Source organism: Pseudopodoces humilis, chromosome 2 (genome assembly GCF_049639895.1).
Source record: "Pseudopodoces humilis isolate 2021_Gansu_Grassland_sample_001 chromosome 2, ASM4963989v1, whole genome shotgun sequence".
NCBI classification, from domain to species: Eukaryota; Metazoa; Chordata; class Aves; order Passeriformes; family Paridae; genus Pseudopodoces; species Pseudopodoces humilis.
In genome coordinates this window covers 103,281,730-103,300,395 of record NC_142201.1, presented here as the reverse complement: position 1 = coordinate 103,300,395, position 18,666 = coordinate 103,281,730, and the positions used below count along the sequence as shown (strand labels likewise).

The 18,666-nt window shown below is 38.5% G+C and overlaps 1 long non-coding RNA gene across 1 annotated transcript in view; it reads left to right on the top strand.

Moving 5' to 3' along the window:
- LOC148184944 (uncharacterized) overlaps nt 1–15,508 on the top strand; it is a 62,945-nt gene extending 47,437 nt beyond the window's left edge. Inside the window, exon 3 of the long non-coding RNA XR_015771955.1 lies at nt 14,624–15,508. This is a non-coding gene — a long non-coding RNA (uncharacterized LOC148184944). The remainder of the gene's footprint in view (nt 1–14,623) is intronic.
- The last annotated feature ends 3,158 nt before the right edge of the window (nt 15,509–18,666 follow it).

Below are 18,666 nucleotides of genomic sequence, written 5' to 3'. Positions count from 1 at the left end.
TTTCAAGTAACTATGCTTATCATGTCTGTACCCTGTCCAGAGGTATAATGTTTCTGTCTAATAAAGGAAACATATAAGAACTCAGACTATAGGACTCTCACTTGTTGGCTCAAGGCTTTATAAAGAATTTCCATGCCTCAGAAATGTAGCATATATTTACTTAGCATCCATTTTATTAGTGGAGTATCTCTCCTTAAACTTGTCAGTTGTGTATTTGGCGACATGTAGGCACAATAGCTTTTAACTGTGTTTATCAGACTCATCTAGAGACAGTATCTTCAAAGTGGCTTTCTGAACTTTCCAGATGTAGTTGAAATATGTGATCTTGTCATTAGGAGTTGATTTATTACTTTTCTTTCTTTGCAAAGCTCCCAAAATGGATTCCAATGTATATACTGGATAGAGAGAAAAAAACCCAAATTATTAAACATAATTTCTCTTGGTTAGCTGTAGTTGCTGGGTTTTGTTGACTTTGCTTCTCTGTCAGCTGGTAGCTGCACTCAGCAGACTCCAGGGTCTGACTGTATGAAGCAGTTCCCGTTTTGGTAACAACAGATTCCTTGCACAAGAGAGCTGATGTTCAAAGCCAGTGCAGTTACCGCTGCTCATGTTGAACAGAGTGTGGAATTTGACCTTTATGAAAGGATTGCAAAGAGGCTTTGAAATCCCTGTAATGATATCCACAGAAAACAGAGAGGAGCTGGGAACAGGGAAGTTTTAGTGAGTTTCAGAGAACAGCATATTATGCCCCTCCCTGTCCTATGTACCCTCTGCAACCCTTCAGTTCCTGAAGAAATGTGACTACAAAATTCTGTGATATTTATTTTTTCCCACTTCAAGTCTCTCTTAATAATACACAAACGTGTTCCTTTTCCTTATAGTCACCTCACAGTCTTTTGTTAGAAGGATCATCTGTGCTTGTCTGATTCAAAGGAGGACCTTTGGCATCTATTTATATGCAGTGTTGAAGACAGGATGCTGAGCAAGAAGGCTCTTGGATTTAACCCATTATGGCCATTTTTATGTTACATAAGGCATTGAGAGTTACATTCCATGCAGGTTATCCTACAGGCATCTCTCCTGCTAGCATGGAAGCTTGTGTTTTCAAAATGTAGCACAGCTTTCCACTCTTCGTGGAGAAAACTCGTATATTAAGAAGGATTTGCTCAATGTCCTCGTATTGCTGTCTGAAACTGCAGTTTTGGATCCTGGGAAGGCAAGACTTTGTACAGATGGATTTCACAAAGAGAGCTGTGCCTTTCAAGGTGCCACTGCAACCTAATAATCAAAAATGAGGAAAAGATAGAAAAGATAGCTGTATTCTCTGATGCCTACATCTCCCTAGGATTATACTCAAGGACATATTCTTCTGAGGATATGCAAATGAAGTGCTTTGAGCCAACATTATGGGTCAGATTGACTTTATTACAAAAGCAGTTATGTTTTGGGGGCTATTTTAAAGGTAAATGAGCGTGGACATGGGAAGTTTATTTTCTCTCTGTGTAATAATTCTTTAAGCTGCCTGGTAGCAGATGTTGCTGATCTCTTCCAGCCAGCTGGTGGGCTCCCAGGCAGAGTCTGTCACACGCTGGCATCACATGGAGCCCCCATGCACTTGCAAATGCTCTGATCCCTGGAGAGGCATGGGCCTCTGGGGGCTGAAATGCTCAGTCATTGTGCTGAGATGTTCTGCTTAGGAATTCAGGGCACAACATAAACCTAGCTGTGGATTGTGCCATTCCACCTCTTTTTTTTTTCTTTTTTTTTTTTTTTCCCTCCTTTTCATAAGTCCTGGATGTGATATGTTTCACAATGATATGTTTCGTCTTATGTTGTTACTCTCAGATTGCACGTGTGAGAACACAGCATCTCGAAAAAGATTTACAAACACGGGTGCGGTGACTGATGGCACTTTATTTGTGAAGGAAAAGGCATATGTTTGCCTTGTGGTGTGTGGACCAAAATCCAATGAAAAGTGAACTGACTACATCAGTAATAGGCATGTTATTTACCCCTTCCCCTCCCCCGCCCCCAAAATAAAAGGCAGGAAAATGCTGAATGCTATGTGGAGATAACATACAATTTATTGATTCTCTCTGTATGCTTTATGGCTATAATGGACTTTATGAAAATGCTAAGCCTGTCCATTTTATCTTTGTAAATAATTGACTGAGAACACTGCTCTAAATTGGATAAGTGTAATGAGATACATGCAAGAAGAAGAGTGTACAAGTAATTATATGTATATGGTACATTTCAGCCTGTTTTGGCAAAGTTCAAATACATTTCTTCATAGTGTCTGAAAATTAGAGATCTAATTTTTGGCTCAAGTCTGTTGTCACAACTACCCTTAGCTCTACTGTAATTTGCATTTCAAGTGTACTAGAATCTCTGAGCACCGCCTCTGCATGTTGTATGATTACTGTTAATACTTGATTTCACAGTTATTTACAGCTTTGATGTATTGCTTGACTGTTGCTAATATCTCATTTACTATTCTGACCACCCTGAACAGCCCTTCTACATGATACTTCCTGGAGTGTCTAGTCTTTATCCCCTGGCTGTAACTTCTAATTTCTCTCTGGCTGTAAAACAGTCTCATACCTTTGCATCAGAAAGTATTTTTAATCTTGTGTTGCAGGGCTCAACAAGGATACCAGGGAGCACAGCAACACTTCATAGTCAGAATATGGGGACCTTTAGTGTCTTAAGGAGTTGACTTGGAGAAGCCCAGGTTCACATAGCTCCAGGTTCCAACTAGGTGTAAGGCCACATATATTCTGCCTAAGTTCAGGTTCCCACTGAAAGAAGAACTCCATCCTCTTGCTAGTGGTGTTTATTTCCCCCTGGCTTTTTGTACTGGCACTTAGTTTATGTGACTGTTAAACGATCCAGACGAAAGATTGATCCTGCTGCAGACTAATCTTGTATTTCTTCTGGTTTGCTTTTTGGGACAGTTTCCTATCCTGCTTTGGGATGCAGCTGTGAGAGGCAAGTGTCAGCACAAACAAAGTGGAGGAAAAATTGACCCAGCTCAGGAGGGAGCACAGAGAGGACCATCACTTAGATGTCCTGATATATGCTACAGGTCTTGGTTTACACACTCACTGGGAATTGGCAAATGGGAATTGCTACCTCATATGACAGCAGGAGTCTGCCAAAAAAGTGATTGTCAACATTGCTCATCTTTAAATGGCAGCAGGTTCTGTCCCCCTGTTCTGTTCCTATTGACAAGCTCTGTCTTTAATACCGGAGATTATGTGAAGTCTGGCACTCTAGGCTTTGTAAAATGTTCATCCCTGCTACAAGCACCCAGTGGTACAGGTTTCATAAAGTACTCTTTGCAATGTAAACTGGCATAGGTAAATGCCTTACAGAAGATAAGCATAATTATTGAAGCCCTTAGGCAGAAGAACCCATAACATTCGCCAAACAAAAATGCAGATAATTGGAATATCTGGTTTAGCACACTCTGAAATTGGCCTTTGGGATCTTAAAATCAGAGATTCAGTCTTCCTAGTTTGGTGAGTTGGATTTCCAGTTGGGAGATTCTTTTAGCAGAGCTTAGGTTTTAAACCAGATATATACTGAAACCTCTAAAGGCTTTGCCTTGGGATCCGCCATGGGAATTATATTCCTAGATAAATCAGAGTACCATCTGTACAGCCAACTGCAATTTGAGAGAGTTAAGAGAGGTCTTTAGTAACCAAAGGCAGCTAACAAAAATAGGTAACACCTCCCTCCAGGCTACTTTACTTTTCCTAGACTGTCACAGGCCTCCAAAGAGGCGTTCAGATTGAGACTTAAAGTTATCCAAATCTAACTTACTTGAAACTCTAGGCAGGCAGGCAGGAAACAGGCAATGTCACATCATGGACCATAGATGATGTCTCAGTAGTAATGTCTGGATAATAAATCCTGATAGAGATTTATTATCCATTTGCCTATTGAGTCAAATAGTTTTCACAAGACAGAATCTGAACTACAGAGGGCTGCTGCTGGTGAAACAAAAGAAATGGGTGGTAAATGAAGTTTATGCTGTTAACTCATGCTGATGATTTTGGCAAAGTTGATCATGGTGAGCCCTGCAGAGCCTCACTCACTGGGCACTGATGGCTTCTGTTCCCACAAAATTCACTTCCTTTTGTGACACATTGGTTATCAAGAAAAAACTCAGCCACAGTTGCAGGTAAATACACATTAGGAACTGAAGGCAGAAAGCTTTCCAGAAACACAGCAATTAACTGAAAGCTAGATACTTTTAATTTTAGAATGTTTATGTGAATCTATACATGTTGGTGGACAGAAATGCCTGTCTAAATACTCTGAAGTTTGCCCTGGAGTGATGTGGTAATTACCTGGTTATGAGTTGTGCATGTTAATTTCTGCAGGTGATTTATCTGGTTTATCTGGCTTTTAAAGACATTACATTTTCCTTCTTTATATTTTTTTAATGCTCCTATTTTCACAACAGAACACAGATAGCATTCCTATAATTATGAGTGAAGGGGGAAGTGCAGGCAATAGCTGACAAAGAGAAGCAAGAGCTAAAGGTGAGGTAGCTTCTCAGGTAATCTGTGAGGAGAGATAACAAGAAAGGCAATAACATGAAGCAGTGCAGAGATGTGGCCAGAGAGGCAAGCAGAAAGGATACTTTTATCAGCATTGTTTCAAAGCAGCTATTACAGTAAGTACTAAAAGAGGAGAAGAAGCAATTAAAGTAGTGAAGCGTAACTGAATTTTGAAATGCCTTTCAATAATTTGCAGGACAGGAACTACATCTTTACCTGAGCAACTGGGGCATGTTCTGGATGTGTCTTGCTTACCTGCTTTCAGAGAGAAACACAAATACAGAGACAAATTTTAGTTTAATTTATAATTGAGAGTACATGCTTACAAATTTGTAAATAAGACCTACATCAGAACTTTCAATGTTACAAATGTTTTTGGTAGTGGGGCCTGAGCTAGGACAAACCCCTTCTGTTGTCAATGTGTTTGAGTGCTTGTTTTGTCTGAAAAGTAACCAAAGATACAGATTATATGAGATTTTAATATCCATTATTATTTACCTCTGAAAGATTCAGCTGGTTTGCTTTGTGATTGCTTTTGTAAAAGAAATGCTGCATTGTAATCAATTTGCTGTGTGCGGTTTAAAATGTCAGGGACATTTCTGTTATTTAACCTGCAGACTCCAGCAGTATGGGATGAGGCAGAGTTTTTGAAGCAAGGCTATTTTAAGGACTGATTTCTAAGAGATTTCAAGTTCAGCATATCTAAGTACAGTATATGCTTTCTTATTGTTTGTTTTCTTTTTAATTTAAAGTCAAGATGCTTTTCAGGCAGCATCTAAGATACATTAATTGAGGTGGTTTTTTTCACTACACTGTTTATCCAGTCATTCTTTTAAATGGGATAAATACACACACTATTGACTGTGATCACTTTGAGTATTGACACTGTTTGAAAATTCATGGGAAATACTAAATATTTCTTTGTTATCAAAACACATATTTGAGCATAGAATTCAATTTAAATGTCATAATCAAAAATAGTTAAAGAAGCAAACTGCTCTATGCACTAATTTGAAGAATAAACTTTTAAAATTAAACTCCGTGGAGCTTTTTTAGATATGTAGGCCTCTCTTCACTGTTGGTTGAGTTTATTTAAAGAGCTTTTCTAGTCACCTTTGAACCTAAATGATTTCTCCAGATGTACAGAAGTGAACAATGTAAAAATCTTGCTGCTTCAGCAGAACAGGATCCAGCTGGCAGGGAACTGGATCTGCAAGTCATTGGTTACAGCTGTGTTTCGATTTATGTGATGGTTGAAAAAATAAATTACTGGATTAAATGGTTAGAAAGAGGACTCTTTGTTTAGCCCTTTTGTGGGGACTGAAAGTGTTTATGGTGCTGTTTTCTTCAGAGCCTTTGCAAAGTAAGCTGGACAAATAGACTTATTCAAAACTTGTCTGAAATGTTGTGCATTCAGCTTTATTTCTTTACAGAAGAAACTGTATGTTTTCGTATAATGCTGTCAGCCAGTAACAATTTTTAAGGTCTCTTGGCCTTTGAGAGTGGCAGTGGCATTTTAGCAATGTCTTGTAGGCATTGCAGTTTATCACTGGAAGGCAGTTTCCTTTCGTTAAAGGTTCTCAAATGCATGTCTTGGCGTGAACACAAGTACATGTAGGGACCCTGTCAAACTCATAACTTTTTAATGGGTTTAATATTTCAGCTTTGTATACCACTTACCTTTTGCTCTACATAATAGTGCTGATGTAATTGTAAATTGGGTGCACAATAATTTACAGAGCAGCCACAATGAAATCAGAAACTAATGCCAAGTACTGGGATTATCGCATATCTTATTTTAATGTTCTAACTATGGTGGTTATGTCTTATTACCTGATATCCTGATTCTGCAAAGATTTACATGCTTAATTTTACTGAACAGTTCCACTTTGTTTGATAGGACTGAGTGGTGCATAGAGCCCATCACTGCTTTGTTAGCTATTTCAATAGGAAATGTGTTGGGGTTTTTAAATCTTTATGCAATTAGATTTTTTTAAAATCTCACAAACTGCCTTTTCTTACTGCAGGTATCTTGTGTTGAAGGAGTTGAGATATAATATCTTCCAGTGAAGTCCCAGCTCCATTGAAGTCACTGGGCATTTTTCCACTGGCTTCTTTCGGGCTACATTTTCACTTTTAAAAGTAGATTTTAATGCTTTTACTTGTAACCAGTATCCCAAGACCCACAAGTGATTTTTCTTAAGTAGTGAAACTGCTAGTGAAGTGTTAGTGAAGTGATAGGCTACCAAATGTGAACAAAAGATCATATATTAGACCAACAGGAGTTTTGAATGCTCCTTGCAGGAGCTATGCAGAGCAAAATAATAGCATAGAACTTTCAGTCATAGCAGACAGTGAGCATATAGTGCATTTTTTAAAGATTTAGCTGGCTTTCAGTATAATAGTTTGCAAAGCCAGGAGCTTTTTAGCACTTATATCTGTTTATTCAGCAATATTTCCTAGTAATTATTTTAGGCTGACCATTAGTTTCCTTTTACAGTCATAAAGCAGTCTGTAACTGACGCCAAGTATCAGTTACATCAAATTTATTAAAATATTTCTAAAATGGTGCATAAACATGGAAAATTATGGTCGTGATTAGATCATAATTGTTGTCCTATCAAGATCTAATTACTTTTTTTAAAAACAATTTGCACAAATTCTTTTCAAAAGCTTGCCTTTTTAAAATCCTACAAAGCACTGATCAAGGAGAGCTAAATACCTGAACAGGAGTTCCAAGGCAAAAATGAAATCAAACAAGTTGGCCAAGTTCCATCATAAGCCACCCTCAGAAATACCAGAGATAGGCTTAAAATATTTTAAATATAATATTTTCCCTCCCCCTTTTCTTTTATTGTTGTCCCTGAGCAGCATTATTACATTAAGAGCCATGCGACAGAAAGTCGTGGTGATGCAGAATAAATAACCATAATGTATCAAAAGCAGACAAAGGTGTGATTGATCTGTCTGGAATTGGCAGACTCTTTCGCTGTGTCAGGCTGTTTCTTTGATCAATGAAGGTATAGCCTCTGACCTTTAAAAAAAATCAATGAGATTGATTGAAAGGAGAGAGAGAACTATGAGAATGCAGGATAGCTTTAACCTTCACTGTCTAGAAAATTTAAAATATTCTGGTTTTTCAGTCATTGAACCTATTTTGTATTTTCTTCTTAAAATGCTTTGCTTTTCCCCAGACTGCTTTTGAAACATCTAAAAACAAGGTTGTAGAAATGTTGTGTCTGAATGTTTCTCACAAATGTTTATCTTTAGATTGCATTGTTAAGAAAATAGGAGTGTTTTGTCCTACAGCAGAATTCTCTACATTCTCTTAGTGTTTGTAGCATATACCAAATACCCTTTATTTCCTTTTACAAGCTCAGATTTTTATGTGGCAAATACATACCCCAGAATCAGTGCCCAGAGAAATGGTTCAGGTCATTTCAGAGACATTATCTACCCAAATAAAGGGACTTGTACTGCCCTATTTCAGGATCGGGCCCACTGGTGATTGCAACAATAGTGTGTAACCAGCATGGAGGGGTGACTTCTGCAAATAGACAGAGGTGATCTAGTTCTATGTAATCTTGTGTTTTTATCAATTATATGTGTGTGTGTGTATGTATGCAGGTGTAATTACAGGTCAGGAAACAGTAAAAATGTCATACTGGAAAATTTACTACGAGGAATTTTTAAAATAGTGCTCAGCACTTTACATCTTTCTTAGTGAACAGACTACAAATGCAGACCCGGCTGTTTAGGCAGAAACAGGTTTTTGAACAGTTGGAATTTCATTTTTGTACCGGGCCTTTCCTTTCTTCACATTGTGCTGATGCTGTATCAAGTAGTAACACAAAGCAATTAGTGGAGTATAAAAAGTATTCATAAATAGAAAAGTTCATTCATTCATTACTTCATACTCTCACAGCTCAAGGAAACAGAGGTCAAAAAAAGGTGTACCTATCACAGTGGTTTGTTTTCACAAATAATTACCTTTTTAATTGAAAGTGTCAGTAAAATCAAGGTCTATTGAATAGAATTCACACAAAAAGTAATTCAAACTGCAATAATTTCTGCTGTCATATGTCTGTGTTTTAATAAAGGGCAGGTAAATTGACAAGTCAGCAAGGAGATCGTATAATAGCATTCCTTGAGTAAGATGGAGCTTGCGTAGGAAGAGAAGGATATTGCTGATTCTCTGTAATTTTATTTCTGTGATTTCCTTTCTGTAATAGATTGTGTAGGCTATATATATTTTCAATACTTCATGATCAGGTGGGAATTTCAGCTAAGTTAAAAAAGGCACTCTTACTAAATTACAAGATGAATTCTGGATGTAGCATTTCTAAACAAGAAAATAGGAGGGTAGATTTTTTTTATAGCAAATCTGGAACTAGATAGGTGTGGGAATTTTCTGAAGTATTTATCCCCTTGCTGTTTATCAACGAGGTGAGAAGGTGCTAGGGACAATCATACAGAACTATGGCGTAGGTAATTCCAACTAGGTACAGGTCATTCTAACAGTGTTATTCTTCTAAGTCATTTAAATGCTACATAAAGAGAATCTTTATTTTATTAATATCCTTTCCATGTGCACTGTGATGAAGAAACTTTTGCTTCTAGAAAAAGGAAAGGGATGAGTGTGTTATCTCCCAGTTCGAGCACACTGAGGATATGAAGATGATAACTGTAAAATCAGAATAACATTTGATATTAGTGCATTTCTCTCTTCTCATTAGATATGTTCTGATTTTGCTCCAATGGTATCTAATTCTCCTCATTGCATTCTCTTAACATTACTATCTGTTATTCCAGAGAGTCCTTATCTGTCACACAAAGTTTGCATTAATATTGCAAATCATCTCACTCTTGCTGCTTAAGAAACAAAAGGCTCATCCTGTATTTGAGTAGATTTTGATATCTGACATGCATGTCCAGCCTCACCTCTCCTCTCTCTCCGTCCAGAAGCAATAATCCAGGAAATATCTTCTTTTTTCTTCTCTCTTTCTTGGGTTTTTGTTTTTTTGTTGGTGGTGGTGTTTTTTTAAATTTTTGGGTGCTTTCAGCAATGGCTGCTCCCCTTTCTGTTCCTCACCGACACTAACTGCATCTTTCCAGTGTGGATGTGGATGCTGTCCCCTTGTGGATGATGCTCACAGTCTGAGCTGCTGCCTGCAAAACTGAGCAGTGCCCTTCAGCCAGTTTAAGGTGGTGTCTGGTGCAGTGCATTCATTTAGCATTACTAAGGGACAAAATTAAGGTTCTTTTTGTTTCTTATCCCCCTGCCAGCTAAAGCTTTCCCAGAAAAGAGGCAAAGATGAGGTCATTTTTTTTCCATCTGTGAGGGGTCAGTGACTGCAACCAAGCTGTTCCTGGCTGAGGTATAAGCCTGTTAAAAGGCACCTATGCTAGCAGCTGAATAATTTTTGAGACCAAATTTTTTATATTTTTACTAATGAAAACAGCAGGTCATTCAATCCAGCAGTCGATCTCCAATTATAACGTGTTTTAGACAGCATGGAGCCCTGCCCAGACCCCTGGCCTTGGCCTTTGCTGCTGCTGTGAGACCCCTGTTTGCTGCCCCTGTCCCATACCCACTGCTAGCGTCTCTAGGAGCACAAATTCCTCCCAAAATACCATTGCCACAGCTAATTCTGCTATGTGGTATTCTCAGTGCTGTCTGGACTGGGGCTGTGCATTCGGTCTATCCAGATGAGGAGCAGATCTATGGGTAAAAAAGGTGTGGTTCTGCTTGGAAACAGAGGCAGTGTGTACAGGCAGTGATGTAAGTGTAAATGTAGCAGTGTTTTCTTTTGCTATTATTATTGAAGTCTGACAGAATAAATCAGACTTAAGAGACCCGAATTCTGGATACCTGCTGCCTGGATTCTTTCTTTCCTCCTGAGAGAATGAGAGACGGATATGTGAGAATTGCTGGAGCATTTTTATGAAAAGCTCTTAGATCTTTTTCTGCACAGGAATAATAATAAAATAAAATGTTTAATGGTTGACATTTAATCTTCATACAGCAAATAATAATTACAGGCATGAATTTAAAGTGGTTCTGCTCATAGTCAAGCCTGATGGTTCTTTTCTCCTTGCATTGCATGAGGATTTACTGTACTGGTGATGGAAAATGTAAATGATGGGCAATTCTGTGAAATTCGGACATGCACACAGAACTGTCTTTCCAACTTTTTCACACTTACCTTCAAACTGAAAATGGATTTTCCTGGTGGCTGATTAACCAGAAATGAGTTGTTTCTAACTAGGTTGTGGGGAGGAGGGTTCTGTAATATTGGATTAGTGAAATGAGTGAACTGCTTCAGTTTAATTCAACTAGTCTTCTATTTTTAATCTCCAAGGAAACAGCTGAGTTGAATGTTAATTAAACAGCAGTCTTTGATCCACCCAGACACTCCCAGAGGCATAATAATAATATATAAGTGCACAGCAGCACATATATAATAGGTACACTTAAAGGAGTGCATCTAATCTCACCATATTCACATTTAAAACATTTCTTGCTGACCCACTCTTATATTGTTTAAATAGGGAAAGGATAAAAGAGGAGAAAATGCTAAGCTAAACTTTGATGGTCTGAAGGTAGGGCAGCAGAGCAAGTGTGCATTCCTGTTATGAGGATGTATAAGGGTTAATGACTAGAAGAGTGGAATCAGGAAAGACCTTAAGCCCAGATCTATGACAGTGGTAATTGAGCTGATTGATTACGACATCTTGTTTCAGACGACTATTGATTTAATCTAGTCTGCAATCCCATTGGCCCCAGAGGTGCTCCCGAGTGAGGCTCAGCACTTGAACCTGGGTACTCTTCCCTACTCACCGTCTGGATATAAATTTCCAGAATCTGAAACCATTTATAATTTTCACTCATCTTCATCCTTTTATTCAGAAGCTTCTAATTTCATCAGGCTAATGTTTTTAACCATTGAGGGGGGAGGCACAGGGGAAATGAAATGGCACAGACTGAAAAGGGTGGGTTTTTAAAAAAAAAAAAAAAAAAAGACAAGGCAGAGAGCCGGGGCTCTGTGGCCAGTATTTGCATCTGTTGTCTCTGATTCGCAGAGCTAGCAAAGGCTGCTTTTGGAGGCAGTCCACAAAGCTGGGCTATCAGTAGGCAGTTTGCTGTACGCACACGTTCAATTATTAAAATAGTAGACTTTTTTTCTTTCTGATAGCCATAGCGAGGTCATGACATTAATTTATCCAGGGTATTGTGGGTAACTATACAGGAAAAAAGCATAAAGGGCACAGATGCTGGAGCAGCAAAAAATGGATGGGTCTGAGCAAAAGGAGATTAAGAGGCGATGACCAATCTAATGTACGTATAGCAGTAAGAAGCCGGCATCCGTCACAGACTGTTGATGGCAATAAGTATTTTAAGCCATGCTGTGCATGTGGTAATTTTTATTTTTTTTTTTTTATACCTCAGTGACTGCTAAGCTGAATGCTGTAATCCTGTATTTTTTCAGTTTCCCAAATCTGATTTTGGTCTTGTTTTTGTTGTCTCATGCTTGGCGTTCTTCACTCGCTCTCTGTCTGTGGGTGTATGTCTGTCTCCGTCTCTCCCTTTCTCTGAGATTACAAGCTTAACTGTTTCCTAATTGTCTACTTTCCTTCATCCTTTTCGTAAGAAATTAATCACCATCACCACGACTGGTCCCAAGCGCGCACTAACTGGGCTTAGGGCGTGTACCCGGCGTTTTGGCTTCCTTCCTTTATTTGGGGCTGTGTAGCATTTTCTTTTGGACCTTTCCTGCAAGTGGATACCCTTCCCGTTCGCTGCTGCTGCCACAAGGTTGCCAAAAAAGGCTACCTGAGCCGGGACTGCAGCGCTGCACACTGGGACCTGCCCGCCCGGCTACGCCGAGGGCTTCCACGGCAGCAGGCAGCTCTGAGAATAGGCTGGTGAATTGCGTATCACCTGTCCCCCCTCTCTGGTAAATAATTTCTATACTGCGAATCACAGTGGTGTGGTATTGTCTGGAAAAGTAATTCCCAAATACTGTTGGCGTAAAAAAGGGAAAAGCTGAAAGACTGTCAACACCATAAGCCATTAAAGTCCCTTGCCTTAAGAACAAAGGAACAAGGTAAAAATGCACACAATGATTATGCTCTGTGGATTTTCATAGCCTGTCAGACAACTTGTGCCTGTGTTTCAGTTATCAGCCTTTGTGCTTTGTTTTGTGTTGTGTATTTTCTATATGCATCTTGAGTTTCTCCGTGTGTGTATTCGGTGTACGTGTATGTGTTCAGACTCCTCTACCAAAATGGAGCAAATACCATACACAAAAATACACAAGTGGGGCTCAAACATTCATTTTCAGTACTCAGTGTGGTGGTGCGGGTGTATTGCCATTGTTCTCTTGCAGTGTTCCCTCTGACGCAAGCAGCTTCTATTTTTTATTTTATTTTAACTAAGAAGTCTAAAATAAAAGAAAAGAAAAAGAGGAAAAAATGTGCATAGTCCAGTTAAATGCCAATTGAAGCCCAGAAACTCACGATTTCAGCACAGTGAATGGTGATTCAGACCCTGGCAGGGTTTTGGCTATGAGACAATTCCTACTTATAAAGAGTACAATGAAGCGGGGGGGAAGATAGCATTAATTTTGAGGAAGATTAATATTAGTCTTTTAATGTTCATTATTTTCTGAAGAAGTGAATTCTTGTAGCTTTTGAGAGCTAGTGTGTCCTTCCCACTGGTATTTATTCGAGCAAAGGAAAAAATGAAGAAGGCGTAGAATAAACTCCTAAGACTGTTCAAGAATTACTGGCATTATTTCTCTCTACATCACGTGTGAGCCTGGGTTGCCTGCTATTCCTGAGGCAGAGGATCGAGGATGAAAGTCTGTGTGTCAGAGCCTGTTTTCACAACTGCATTTGGAGATCTGTCTTATTGATTAGGAAAAAAAGGGGGTGGGAATAGGAGTGTGAGGTGAGGGGAGGACCGACTGACTACTGGCTTATTGCAGCTCAAGACATTTTCTTCCGGAAAGATGTCAAACAACTGAGACACAGCAACAGAGGAAGTAGAAAGGTGGAAAAATAAGAAGAGGGACCCTTTGGAAGAAATGAAGGCATTCCTTATGAGAGCCTTGAGGTTTTTTTGTTTGTTTTTTTTTCTTCTAACATCTGACCCACAAGGGCTAGAGTGACAGCGTCATGCAAATGCTGCAGTCCAGCAGGTCTGAGAGAGGGTGGATTCTAGAGAGTGAGTTAATGTTAATGATGAGTGCAGTGAAAATACCAGCCGATACCACCCCCTCCACACACAACTGCTCTGAGTCAGCATCCGCTGCTTTGCCGTGCCTTTCTGTGTGTGTGTGTGTGTGTGTGTGTGTGTGTGCGTGTGTGTGCGCATGTGTGTGTGTGTGTGTGTGTGTGAGAGAGTGTGTGAGTGCTGTGACCGTGTGTGTGTGCATGGAAGGTAAAGCCAGTCAGTCAGTGAGAAGCAAAGGTACGTTTGAGAGCAACTAAAATCTGACTGATTTCCATCTTCAGAGCATCAGATGTATTCCCTAAAGAGGATGGGTCTATGCGATGGGGGTGGTATAATTATGTTAATGTCATATTTATAGAGGGGAGAGATTTTTCATTCTAATTATTGATTTGAAAGCTGTGGTCAAAATTGTTTGTTAAATCATGATCAGCTTTAAAAAAAGAAATTGAATGAAATCTAGGGACTGCTATACATATATCTCTCTCATATATATATATAGTTTGTTTCATTTAATTATTTTGTGTCTGAGGCATAACTGATTGAATGGTGCACAGTGACAAAGAAACGGCTCTTATATAATGTTGCATTATATCATCAGCTGAAATAATATTGTAAATAATCCAAAATGTTCTGAAATCTGAAGTATCAGTCTGGAGGGGAGGGTGAAGGGCAGGGGTGGGGGTGGGGGGCATTGGCAAATCTTTTCTTCGGCAGAGCACTCTGTACAGCTTTCTTGTAAATGGATGGTTCACCTGTTCGACCAGCAGAGATTCTAATTCTTCCCCCCTCTTCTCTTTTTTTTTCCTTTTTAAAGCTGAACGGCTTCCCGAGGAGCTCTGAGTTTTCTATGCCAGATTCTGCTCCAGTGGCTAGGACCTTTATGGCTGCTGTTTCTTTTGCTCTGGGATCTGATGGAGGAAAAAAAAAAAAAAGCCACGCTGGATCCTGTCCCTAAAGTAGAAATTTTATTTTTCATTCTGCAAACAAGGCTAAAGATCGGAGGAGAATGAATGCAAAAGTATTTCAGGATTGTGGTCATGCCATTAAAAGTGTTCGGCTTCAGAACAGAATTATTTGGGAAATCTGAGCATTTCTTCTTACTGTACCGACAGTATTTGAAAGTTATGTGTGCTTTGAGTAAGCTGGTTCAAGTGACAACAATCTCTGCATGTCAATGTTTTCTGCAGCTTATGGAGTGAAGGCTAGTTTTGTTATTGGAAAGGAAGAAGCTTTTTCTAGCAGTCTGTAGAAGGATTAAATCTTGAACATGGGGAAGAGGCAAAAAGTGAATACACGCCCAAAGGTTATCCCTGCACCGTGAATGGGTTTAAAGTACTTTGTAACCCAGGGCCCACCTGAACACCAGGACTAAAAGTATAATGGGGAAATATTTCAATTAGAACCCCCTTAACAAGCATTTAATCCTTCTTTCAGGCATTAAGAAAATAGAATAAAATTGTTACTGTACAAATCTGCTGGAAGCAGATTTTAACCCATTTGTAGACGCTTCCCTCTGATGCATTTTAGTAACATGGCTACTTGCGAGACAAGGCAGTGAAGATTTTTATCCTGTGCTCTTTGTTTTTTCTTTTCAAAAGTTCAGGACTATACTCTCAGCAAAGTCTGTTCGGTCAGCTGATACATTGTTTGAATGTATGTATGCGTCTTGCCTGCTTATTTGATCTTTTCTGCCCCCTACTTGAAAGTGTGGTTTGTTTATCTGGGGGGAAAAAGGTGGTGTTGATTGGGGTGGGGGGGGGGGGACACTGGTTTTAGGGTTTCTTTTGGTTTTGGGTTTGGGGTTTCTTTCTTTTTAACAATAGCAGTGAAAGTTTTGGTGACAGCGATTATGACTACTAAACAATTCAGTTTATTGGAAGACGAATTCTACTGGATCATATCGGACTTTTCCTAGTCCCTGAGACCCTAACTTGTGAGGTTTTTTAGCAACAATCACAAGTCAGGCTCTTGGGACCTAGGCGGAGGGGAACCAGCAGCTTTGGACTGTGATTGTTTCTCTGCAGAATTTAGAGAACCAAAGGAGCTTTCCTTGCCTGGAAGGGTAAAAAGGAAAATATTCTTATTTCAAATGTTAAACATCAGACCTGTTCCAAAAGAAAAAAAAAAAAAAAAAAGAAAAAGAAAAAAGAAAAAAAATAGGAAAAAATCTAAACAACTGTTACCAATTGTGCAACATTAGGATGTTAGATATTTATATGTTTAGAAAACTGGACTAGATGTCATGTAACATTTAGAATTAAAATTTAACCTGAATGTTAGTTTGTACCTAAAAACTCCCCCCAAACAACAAAAACAACAAAACGCCCACTCAAAAAACATACTAAAATATACAAAAGACTTTCAACCATAATATTAACACTCATATTATTATTATTTTTATTGTAGACAATTCTGATATATAATTACCACAAAGTATACATTCATCCTTACTGTTATAGCATTAATTGACTTTTAAAAAATAAAGCATAAACATTGATGTTTGAGGCCTAGAAAACATTCATTCTATTGTTTGAATAATGATTTCAGTCTACAGGAAAACTGTTGCTTAGCTTTTCCTGTAACATGGAACAAAGAGTATTTTGTCGTTAGTTGCCATCCTTTTTTTGTGTCCAAGTGAGAACACAGTATGTAATTTAAAATATTCTCTCATTTAAATTTACATTTTAATCTGAAAGAGAATATTGGTTTAAAAATCATACTACAGCATTAACATCCCTTTGCACGCAGAAACGTATTTATTGTACCTGTTCAGTTTAAAGTGAACCACAATACTCTAAGCACCAGACTCAACTTCTAACTTCTCCATCACTTCTTATATTTTTTATCCCTCTGAAAAAAAAAACCAGTGTGAGCTGTACCTTGCCCCTCATGTGTTAAGTTCTTCCCTGACTTTGCATAAGCAGATTCACAAGCACATGAGTTATTCTGCACTGTTTATTTGTCTCAAAAATCTGATCTAAAACACATATTCTGATTTGTATTTCTTAATATTTTATAGGTGAGTTAGTTCTTAGTAATTTTTCTCTGTTTCCTGTGTCTAAACAAGATGCTGCAGGACTTTGTTGATACATCAGACTTCACTGAAACAAAGGCTTCACACAGATCAGGCATCTAAACTATTTGTTCATTTCAAAAGTGGTATTTTGGCTGCAGTATATTTTTTCCACTTGTGTGGGAGGAATTGTGTTTTATTGTAAGCATCAACACTATTGTTAAAATAAATTGTTCTTATCTGTTAGTATAATACTTTTTCCTCTTGTCTTGTTTTCTTAAGAGACAGAAATTATGCTCAGTACATAGTTTTCAAGTTGCTCAAGATATAATTAGTCTTTAAATAGTCATAAAAAATATTGCCTTAGCAATTACAATGATGATACAGTTCCTGTAAATATGTAATTCTTTTCTTCATAAACTGTCAATCCCACATGCTAAGAACACCCAAAAGAGCTACTTGCTCTTTAGATAGAGAGGTAACTTTTTTAACACAGATGTAATATTCAATGTTGACTTCTGTTTAGGCAATATTGGAAAAGTAGATCTGAATGTGTAGAGGAAAGACAAATGTACCCAGATGGGTGCTACACTCATGAAGCATATTGTTAGGAATTTACACATATTCTGTAGCAGTTTTCAATACTGAAAACAGGTTATTTAAGATACTGATCAGGTGAACACATATTCTGTTCATTCCAGATATATAATGTGATAAAACTATATTGTGTGTTGGTATATATATGTTAATATACAATTTAAATTACACATAGTATTTATTGAAATAAAAATACTTATAGATTTAATCAGCTGTATGATGCACCCATCTGTGCATATTAAAGGTTGTCATTGCATTTATTTTTTGATCAACAAAATTTATTTGAATGAGGATAGTTCACATTCAGCACTCTGAATTAATTTTTCATTTAACACTTTACGTACAATGAAGGTAAAACTGGTGTGAAACGTTTTGTCTCTGTCAGTCTGAAGATTTCAGCTATGCTCTGCCCTGCACTGGGAGTGAGAAGAATATGAATCTTTAGAAACCCCAGCCTGGCGTATTTGGTGCTCCAGTTAAGTCGTGAATGTGCAGTCCTGCCTCTGCATAACTGCTTGAACTGTGGTGACTTCAGTGGCTCTGCTCTGCCCATCAGACTCACTGCTGCCCCTTGCCATAGTGATGGGAAAGTTGGTGCACTGCCTGCCTTTTTTCCTGCTCCCTCTTCTTCTCCAGTCTCAGGACAGCCAGCCCGACCTCAGGTACACAGGAAGGCCAGAGGTGAATGGAGGGGAGAGAGAAGCAGGGCTTCACTCAGGCAGAATTTCCACCAAGATCAACAATGTGTTTCCATGTCCTGGGACTGCCTGACAATGCCTACAGAGACCATGCAGGAAGCAGTCCCATTTACCCAGTGACAGTATATGAAAGCTGTCTTTATTAGCACAAATAAATAGAAAGCATCATCTTCAATATGCTATGCTTAGATATATGTACAGCATTATGATACATTTATAGAAATATAGGAATCATATATTCCTAAAAAACTTGGTGTTGTTTCAGTGCAAAATGCATTTAAATGCTCTTTAATAAGTGATTTCAGAGTAATCAGCTTGTGCTACAACAAAAACAAAAACCAAAAACACAAGCTCTCGCAAAGGGGGAGGAAGAGAGAGAGAGAGAGTGAAAAAGATGTGTGGTGCATACAAAAAAGGACTGATATTAACAATTCGATGGGTTCCTAGTTGGTAGAGCAGACTGAGCCAGACGCATATATTAGCGGCTGTCTGCTGCTGATGGGAGCCTGCTCAATGCGGTGGAAATGAAGGATCACCTAGGCTCTGACA